The sequence below is a fragment of the Rousettus aegyptiacus genome, unplaced genomic scaffold, assembly GCF_014176215.1.
Source record: "Rousettus aegyptiacus isolate mRouAeg1 unplaced genomic scaffold, mRouAeg1.p scaffold_m13_p_1, whole genome shotgun sequence".
Taxonomy (NCBI): Eukaryota; Metazoa; Chordata; class Mammalia; order Chiroptera; family Pteropodidae; genus Rousettus; species Rousettus aegyptiacus.
The window spans coordinates 143448730-143458786 of record NW_023416284.1 but is presented as its reverse complement, the minus strand read 5'-3'; the positions used below and the strand labels follow the sequence as shown (position 1 = coordinate 143458786).

Genomic DNA, 10057 nt, shown 5'->3' with positions numbered 1-10057 from the left:
TTTTTTTTAACACAGATAGTACCATGCTATACACACTGTTCTGTACCTTCTTTTTGCTTAAGAATATATCTTGGAGATTTTTCTTTGTAGTACATATTATGCTCTTTTCCTGTTTTTAATGACATAATATTTCATGACATGGATATGCTATCATTTCTTTAACTGGGTCTCTACTTTTGAATAATTAGGTGATTTCCAATTCTTTACTGTTAAAACAGTGCTGCAACTAACCCTTAGATATAAAACCTTTTGCATTTCTGCAGTATATCTGTAGGCTAAATTCCTAAAATTGAAATTGCTAGGTCTAAGGGGACACATATTGGTACTATTGATAGACGTCAAATTCCCTTGCATAATCCCACCAGTGTTGAACTGAAGGCCTGCTTTCTCACATCTCTGCCAACACAATGCAGACACAAATGTAAACTCTGGCCAGAGAGATTGAGATACTTCTTTATCTTTCATTTCCTTAAGAAAAATGTCCCCAGGAGGCTGAGAGGCATCCTACTACTCAATTTGCATCTGAAAATAGTCACGATTCATTCACTTTACATTTGTTTTCTTACTTGAATGAAACTTAAGACCTGAGAGAATTTATTTGAGACTCGTAGAAAGAAAAACAGAATAGTCAAAAAATCTCATTGTGGTTTATTAGCTTTATAAAGCTTCAAATAAAGTCAGTTTTTATTTTTTTGACAGTGAGAGTCGAGGGGTACCTATGGCCAGCAGGGGGCAGCACGTCCCTACAGAGAGTTAGGCTGCAACTCATGCTCCAGCTCTGGGACTTAGGACCTAGTATTCAGTTAGAAACGCTAATTCACTTTGTTACTTTCACTGCCATCTCAAGACGGAAGCAGGCTGGAGTTTCTGAGTGTAGAACAAAGCTTAGCTGAAAAGAAACAGACAAACAACAATAACAATAAGAAAAACCCAGCATAAGTTAAATATTAAATGTCAGCCAAATCCAGGGTAGCACGGAATAAAGGGGGAGAGTATTGTGAACATAAATAGAATAGAATTTAAATAAAATATTTGATTATTCCACCAATCATTTCTGCTATAAAGCACAGAAGGAATATCCTTTATTGGATTAATATATTTCATATCCATTTTGCTGAAAAGTGCTAAAATGTCAAATAATGTCTTCTGTTCTCCTAGAAATAGGATTTATTATTTTACCTTAAAAAGCAAATATAGCCTGCTCCTTTAATATCAATCCATTCGACCAGCAAATATTGGTTGAGTGTTAGGTGCAAAGGATATGGGGTAGAGAAGACATGGTGACCTAGTTGACAAAGCAGAAAACACTGGGACCCAGGTCAGGAGCTTTGATTCTGGCTTTAGGTGAGGCACCATGTCTTTGTGCTTCAGACATGAAAATGAAACTAATTCCATCTGTCTTACTGGCCTCACGTGCACATATAAAATGCCACATGCAAGGATGCTTGAAAAAAAGAGCAAGTGCTACACAAATGAAAAGATTTAAAAGCCACGCTAGAATGACTGTATCCTATGCCAACAGAAGTGGCAGCTTAGTGAGTCCTTATTATATGCCAGGCACTCTGCTAAACATACACATTATTTCAGTTAACACCATACCCCTGTGAGGTATTTTTAGTCCATTTTCCAGATGAGGAAATCAAGGTGTAAGGAGGTAGGGAAGCTTACTCCAAATCACACTGTTAGAAGTAGTGGAACAAGATTCATGCCCAAGTCTGACTCCAGAGCCTACTACGAGGTGGGTCAGTCTGGTTCTTCTTCACAGTTCTGCACTTAAGAATTGCACGTATTTCTCCCTTTACTCACAATAAAACTAGCATTAAAAAGTTAGGTTAAGTGCTATCTCATGGCATTCTGAGCTCAGGATGAGGTAAGATGCCTTGGGGCTTCAGGGGAGAGGAAGGTCATTCAGATGTTTAGTAATTAGAAGTCTGGCCTGCCCTACGGGTAGGTCTTAAAATAGATTTCTGAGACAAGGCCCCCAATTTAAATCCTTTCAGAAAGAAGTACAAGTTTCTCATGAGCCCAGAGACTCTAGAGTACCTTCGGCTCAAAACAGTCCACATCTTGGAGAGACCTATTTTGAACCCCTTCACTTTCCACACATACGCCAATTTATGGACTCAATTAATTTCAAAAAATATCTCTATAAAAATGAAAACTGGCCATGTACCTTGAGAAAAATTCTAGGATAAATGGTGAGATTCACTAGTCTACTGTAGTAGTTAGCATGAACTATTATTGGCTAAGGGAAAGGCAAACAACTATGGAAAATCAGAAAAGGAGAATGAACAGGAAGAATTATGAACAAAAAGAACTACAAGGGAAAGGTTCAGCCAGGTTTCTTGAGTTTCTTGCTATCTAGGATATAGAATGGGGTGGGATTTGTAAAGAGGATTTCCCTATCAGGGCTAAGCCTCCAGGGTACAGAATTGCCAAACCCTGGGCAATGGCCCTTTTAGACACAGTTGCAACGCCCATGCAAGGGCTTTGCTTTGTGAATTCTACAGTCTCATTAGCTGGAGGTGATAAGGTGGCTCACAAAGCATAGATCTCAAGCACCTTATCAATTCCGGGTACTTTTTGGTGCTTGATATTCCATGAATCACACAGCCGCAAAGAAAGCAAGTATCTTCCGGTTCCTGGTACCTTCAATGCAGGAACAAATATCACCTGAGAGTTCCCAGTACAAAGCAAGCACTGTTCTAACATTTTATATATAACAACTCTTTAATAACTAATTCATAATGGTTCTACTAATTCCATTTTACAGATGAAGAAACTGAGGTTTTTTGCTTCAAGTGAAAGTGCACAACCAGGATTTGGACCTAGGCAGTCTAGCTTTAGAGTGTGTATTCTTAACCACTCTCTCTCCTTAAACTAAAAAGCAGAAGGAGGGAGTAGGAGGAAGAGGCAGCCCGGGAGGAGGACTAGAACAAAAAGATGAAGAACAACATAAAGGGATCCTATGAATACCACCATTTAGTTTAACAAGCAGCTCGGGAGTACCTACTATGGGCCCTGCCTTGGAACTAGGTACTCCTGAGCCACAGTGTGCTGAAAGAGGTGTAGAGAAGCTGAATGCTAACAGGTTATTTCTATACATTGTGATTACATGCATGACAAATTTCTGTGTTCTCAAGCACATACTGAACGTGGAAAGTTACTGAGTTCAAGTGGCTAACCATTAAGGCACAGGCTGATTCAGTCACAGACGAACTATTGTGGATTCCTTTGCCACTCTGCTTCCATAAAATGAACCTTGTTTTTTTACAAGGTTGTTCTGCAAAAGTGAAATTTAAACAAATTCACAGCCTTCTTGGGTTCAGTCTCTGTTGTTTGCTAAAGACTGGAAAACACTAGAGCAAACCATAAGTAAAAGGATTAAGTCAATGAAAAATTAAGCCAAAATATTCCACTAGTAAAATTGAACGGTGGAAAATATATTCCACTAAGATCTGCAGAATGATGACTAATCTCCTATTTGCGCCAGTTCATTAAATTACCTAATGGCAGCTATGGAAAAGTAAATTCCTTATCCCGAAAGCTTTTACTCTTTAAATAAGTGACGAGCAAGTGCGTTGCAACAGAGACCAAAGAGTGTGCCTGCAGGAATTCCAGAGGGGCAGTGAATTCTGGTGGGACCGTCAGGGAGGTTCCTGCTCCTTGGGTGGCACCTAGGAGCAAAGCTGCGTGGGGAGGGGGTCACCACTCAGGGCGAGTTGTCGCCTTCTGGCCCACGTCCGCTGGCCGCCTCAGGGAGGAGCGCCTGGGACCAAAACCCAGTCGTTTGCGGTGTCTGGCCGGCGGGTCCGCGCTTAGCCAGGGGCTCCCCAACTCTCGGGAAGATGCCTATCCGGGATTCTCCATCGAGCTTACACAGCCTGGCGAAAGTGAGAAGCTCGAAAAACAAAGCGAGCGGCTGGGGGAAGGGGCGGGCGCGACGGGCTTGGGGTCGAGCACACAAATTGCTCTGAGTTGGGCGCTGCCTGCGAGCCCCGGGGACCAGCCCGGCAAGGGCACGCGCGTGGCGGCGCCCCGTTGCGGTCGTCAGGCCAGGGGTACCCACAAAGCCCGTACAGTTTGGCTTCCTCTGAAAAAGCCCAAACGGAGGAAGGACCTCGCCCCCGGCCCGGCCGCGGGAGCCGCCGTCCGAGCTGGGGCTGGAGACTGCCCGCCGCGCGGGAGGCTCAGACTTTTCTTTCGGGGGTAAGATGGCAGGTCCGGGGAAACAAAGGAAACTTGGGCCCGGCCCCGAAAGCGGCTTGTGTGGTTCGCGAGCTCGCCCCAGGTCCTGTGTGGGAGTCGCCGGGCGCCTGTGCCAGCCTGCACGCCACCCGCTCCGGGAAACACAATGCACCCTGCCAGGAGCCGGCGGCGCCCGGCCGCCCACCTGCCGCGGCCCGACCTCCCGCGGGTCTCGGGGCGGCGGCTGAGGGCAGGGGCGCTGGGGAGCCCCGCGGGGCGGGGCGGGGCGGGGAGGCGGCAGGGCGCGCGCGGGGGGCGGTGGCGGCGGCGAAGGGGAGTGCGGGTGGGCGGGAGGGTGGCGCCACGTCACGGCTATTGTAGCTGTCCCGGTATATAAAGTCCCGCCGGCCAGCCGCGCTCCCCACCTTGCCTGCGCCCTCCTGCAGCCCGCGGTTCTCCACGCCATCCAGTGAGACGCGCCGCGCACCGACGGAGCGGACATGGGCAGAGCGATGGTAGCCAGGCTCGGACTGGGGCTGCTGCTTCTGGCGCTGCTCTTACCCACGCAGGTGAGGCCCTGGCGCTCGGCGGGGATCGGGGGCCGCGCCCGAGGGGATTAGAGACGCCCCCAGGGACCGGCCTGTTGCTCCCTCCCTTGGGGCCGTGGGCTGGGGCTCGGAGAGAGGATCGGGCACAATTTGACCTAAGGGAGGGTCATATGGAGGCTGCTTTCCACTCCTTTGCGAGATGCCCCCACCCCTTCCGCAGCCCCAGGAACAATGCAGGTCCGCGAGTGGGCTGGGGGGACCCTGCCCCACCCCCAGGTTCCACGCCGCCCCTTCCCAGGCAGCCTTTCTCCCACCGCCAGCTTTAACGAGGAGTCGGACGCACGAGCGGGGAGGAGAATGCGCTCCTCACCTCTGGAGCGCCCGGACACCTCAGACCCTTAGGAGAGGTCGTCCCTGGCTTTCCTGAGCGCCTCGCTTCCCTCTAGGAATGTTCTCACCCCAGCGCACCACACAAAGAGAGGGGACGATCCCCTTATGGGGGCGCCGCTTTCGACCATCCTCCACGCAGCTGGTTCCGGGATCCCGAGGAAGCCTCGACTATCCGGCGCTTTTAACCCACCCCAGTCCCGCGTGGTTCGGGGTTGAAGCCTGGGCGGGGACCCTCTCCTGACGCAGCGCTCTCCTGGGTGCTACGTTACATGTCCATCTCTTGTCACCTCGGAGCTCCGTGTTGGCCCATATTGGCCCATATTTGCCAGCCCTGGGCAGGCGGCGAGTAGGACGCTACTGTCCCAAGTCCCCGCCAGGCTTTGTCTATGTACCCCCCTCCCCACGAAACCGCCCCCCCCCCCGCTCGCCCCCCGCCCCTACTCTCTATCCTGGGAACCGACCTCGCTCCAGCGCGCTTATTAGGACCGCGCTGCCCGGCGGATGGGCGCGCGGCGGCCTCAAGGGAAGCCAGGGTCTGAACCTGGGAGACCCGACCGGGAGGGGTGGGAGGTGGGGGTAGGGTATCGAGAAAAGGCATTTCTCTCCAGCAGCTCAGGCTTGGCGGGCAGGGATGGTTCTCCACCGCCTTCAATTGGGGCTTTCTGAGGAGTGTCTCCTGAGATTTTTTGAAAATTTGGGTTCCTCAGGTCAATTGGTCCCCATACAGTCAGCCTCTGGGCTCACCTGGCAGTGCAGCCTGAGAGCGGGCGCTCCTCGGCTTCCCCTCTGCGGGCGGGTAACTGTACTCTATTGTTTTGCGAGTCGGCTGGGCTCGGGAGGCTTTCACAATTCCTCGGTGGGGGAGGGGCGCGGCTGCAAGAAACCAACTGGACTCTCCCACCTCCTCCCCATCTCCTTTCCAGCCAGATTTTCCCCCAGAAAATCTTAAAAAGAGGGTTTTAGTTAAGCAAATAAATCTAGTTTTGCAGGGAATTTTTTTGTTTAATGTTAATTTAATACATTACTGTTTGCATTTTTGTTGGTGCAGAAGACCTTTATATTGTCCTATTGATGCACTGGGCTTTATTTAAAAAGTCACCTGCTGTAGCAAAACATTTTGTATGAATAAAAACAGATTACTTTCAGGGATTCCAAGCCAGGTCTTGCCCCTAAACAGAACGCCCTGTTTTAAATAAATTCCCATATTATTAATGCTTTTTGTTGGTAGTGCTCTTTCCAGGTAGGACAAACTGAATCTTGCACACAGTAGGTGCCCAATAAATAGATTTGACTTGATCAAGATCGCCCCCTCCCCCCCCCCTTTGGTTAGTCTATTTTGGATAGGAATTGTACATTTCTATAGTCAATGTTTGCTTGATGACCTTATGGGTTTTACAACAAAAGGGGCTGGTGCCGATGCAGAATGGTTTTATCTTTGAATTATCAAGCAGCTAAATGTACATGTGGCCCAGACCTGCTTGGTGCCACATCCTCTGTCCTGCCTGTAATTAGAAGCCCTTGTAAACCCTCCTTTGCAGTGAGAGCTGAAATCTCCCATCTGCCTTTGTTCTGTGACAAAGGAGAGATTATCACGTGCCCCACTGGACTGTGCATTTTGTGACTTGAAAAATCAGTGTGGTGAATGATGCCACTCAGGCACTGGGACACTGGGGGAACCTTAGTTCTTGACCACAAAGCTGGGCTTAGTGACCAGGCAGGGAGGCTGCTCGTGGTGAAAACACCAAACCCTCTTGGTGTCTTTTTGTGAAGTCATTCTGACTTCTTGGTGTTTTTTGGTGAAATTTTGCCTTAAGGCAAAGGCTTATTATATTTTTCAATTTAAAACACATATTGTGGCCATTTCGGAGAGGAGTTATATGTAACTCCAGGATTACAAGGAGAAGCAGATACTTCATATCCTTTAAGTTAAAACCAAGGTGGTAGTAATTGGGTATGTGAAAGTTACCTAGAAAATCCAGTATAGATGACTCAATTCTAGTACCGTAAGTCTCAGACTACAATATTTTAAAATCCAGATTTGTGCACTTTTAAAACCTCCCCTTCCTGAGAAAACAGAGGAAACCTTTTTGGAATGTCATTAAGTTAGTATAGTCACAGAAACTTGATTAGTCAACTTGTTCTTTTATTGCTTTATAAAGAATTGAAAATAAAAGTCATCCCCTTGGGAGTTATACTTATCAGAGAACATTTTTTTTTTGTTTTTGGTTGTTGCTACTTGCATTCATTTGGCATCTCTAGGTAGTTTGTTTTGAAACTAAAGAGAATGATCTTGGTGAGACTAAGCAAGAATTCAGAATTAAATGATGTGGGTTAGTAAATAATGGGGAGAAACAATTCAAAAAACTTATCTTAATCACATGTTAAGTAAAATGTGGAGGCAGCTGTGACAAGTTGAAATTTATCAGTAACATTTTATATATTTTAGATTTATTCAAACCAAACAACTGCTGTAACAAGTTCAAGTAACTCCACCCAAAATACCTCGACTACACCAAGTCCACCGAATGCCACCACCAAGGCAAGTGGAGGTGCTCTGCAGTCAACAGCCAGTCTCTTTATGATCTCGGTCTCTCTTCTACATCTCTACTGTTAAGAGACTCAGGCCAAGAAGCATCTATACTTCCCTATCTTCTAAACCGAATCCAAATGGCATCTAGACATCCAATGTGGCAAGGAAAAAACAGGACTTCATTGAATCTACTAATTCCACACCTTATTTTATTGACACAGAAAACGTTGAGGATCCCAAATTTGATTGGTTTGAAGAGCATGTGCAGGGTTTGACTAGATGATGAATGCCAATGTTAAGTCTGCTGGAGTTTCATATACAAGATGAAGAGAGACATATCCAGAATTAGTTAAGAGATGATTTCCTTAAATGTGGCTTAAGAAGTATGAACTCAAAACTTTACCTTGAAAATGAATAGCTTTTATCTTATCTAGAGATAAAGGATGGGATTCGGAACAGATTCAGTTTTCATTTGGTTCATTAAAGCTACAAGGCCATAAAACAAGTAGTTTGAAAAGCTTCCATGATTCTATTGATATGTACATTAGAAGGAACTTCCAGGTCTTCCTGTAAATCCTCTGTATTGTTTTATAATACTAATTTAATGCCGATGTCACTCTAGATAAAGTTTTACATTGTTAAGCTATCACTGTTCTCTTGGGAACTGAATTCTTTCTTTTGAGGCTTTGGATTTGACATTGCATTTGACTTTTTATATAGTAATTGACATGTGCCAGAGAAATGATGGATTGGAATCGACCCCAAATCCAAGCATAATGAGTAAATTTTGCTTATTTATGTATCACCTATTCCTATTCAAGAGTGCCAGATTCATTTAGCTAAACTAATTCCAAAGAAGTAGAAGTACACTGACCTCAATTTCAAAATGCTTTTTATTTCTGCATATGTTGAATACTTTTTACAATTTTAAAAATGGTATATTTCGAAGGCAAAATTGACAATCTTAAAATTGAAAAGGCAAATATGTGAAGGAGCCCAAACTAAATCAGGTATTTGGGAAGTAAAGACTGGAAGCTTACATTAAATTCAGAAAAACTTTTATACTCTTTCTGTACATACTTTTTTTAAAAAACTATGAATCAATCAGGATAGCCATTTGGAACACTTTCTGTTACCGGTCAATATTTTTAGATAGAACCTGATCCTAAGCCTAATGTGGGCTTGATTCTGGAAAGTAAATCTTTTCACAACTTCCTCGATGCACAGAAACCTTTTTAAAAATAGACATTCCCTAAAGTCTTTTGTTCGCATGGTCACACACTGATGCTTAAATGTTCCAGTATCTAATATGGCCACAGTAGTCTTGATAACCAGTCATTTTTTCCATCTTTAGAAACGTACACAGGAACACCACCGTATCCAACAGTTCTCAAGCTACTGTGTGTGTGAATGAACATTCCCTTTTGTTTCATACCTGAATGCTGTACATCTATTTTGGATTGTATATTGATTGTGTTTGTGTATTTATGCTTTGATTCATAGTAACTTCTCATGTTATGGAATTGATTTGCATTGAACACAAACTGTAAATAAAAATAAATGGCTGAAAGAGCAATCCATTGTAGTTCTTTACTAATTCAATCACAGTACAGATATGTATTCCAGACATCCTTTTCCTTAACCTCTTCAAGTCTACATGGTGTAGTAGCAACCCAGTTTCTCCTTGGTAGGCAAGATCAGTCACTCCAGCCAGTATAGTAATTCCCCACTTTGTTGATGAAGAGGCTTGAGGAGCTCAAAGCAGTCTTCACTTCCAGTTTAATTGAATTAAGTTGTTTTGTCTCATGGTGGAAGCATTCCTCCCTTTGGAACTAAGATCTCTAGACCAGAACATAAGGTCTCAGGGATAGAAAATAATTTTTGCTAGTGGATCACTTACTATGGGTAATAGTGGTGCCATTCCCATCTTCACTCGATTCTTGCACCTGTAAATCCTGGCTATGGAAGAAAGCATAATATTTAGAATATAGATAACTTGGCGTTCAATTCCTTAGTGCTGTAGGGTATTGTCACCTAACTGGAGCTGTAACTCGAGTTTTCAAAGGGCCACTGTTGCATCAAGCCAGGTACTTCAGGATGATAAGAGACATGGTAAGACCTACGAATTTCATGGGCATGGGCCTATTGCCACACATTGAGTTCCTTGATCAGAAGCAATGTTATGTGGGTCACCACGATGACGGATAGGGTATTTAAATTTATGGATGATAGTTTTGCATAGTATGCATAGAAGCATTGTATATGGAGAAGGCAGATGCGTATCCAAAAGAAGCGTTTATTCCAGTAAGAAGAAAACACCTCTTCCATGGTGGAAGTGGTCTAACGTCATCAACTTTTCATCTGGCTGGTCACCTCAAGGAAAATTATGTCATATGGGGGG

The 10057-nt window shown here is 45.0% G+C and overlaps 1 long non-coding RNA gene across 1 annotated transcript; it reads left to right on the top strand.

Moving 5' to 3' along the window:
• Positions 1-4570: 4570 nt before the first annotated feature.
• On the top strand, positions 4571-9232 carry LOC107516222. Its single transcript, XR_001598222.2, has 2 exons — positions 4571-4757; positions 7573-9232. It is a non-coding gene; the product is annotated as an uncharacterized LOC107516222 (long non-coding RNA).
• The last annotated feature ends 825 nt before the right edge of the window (positions 9233-10057 follow it).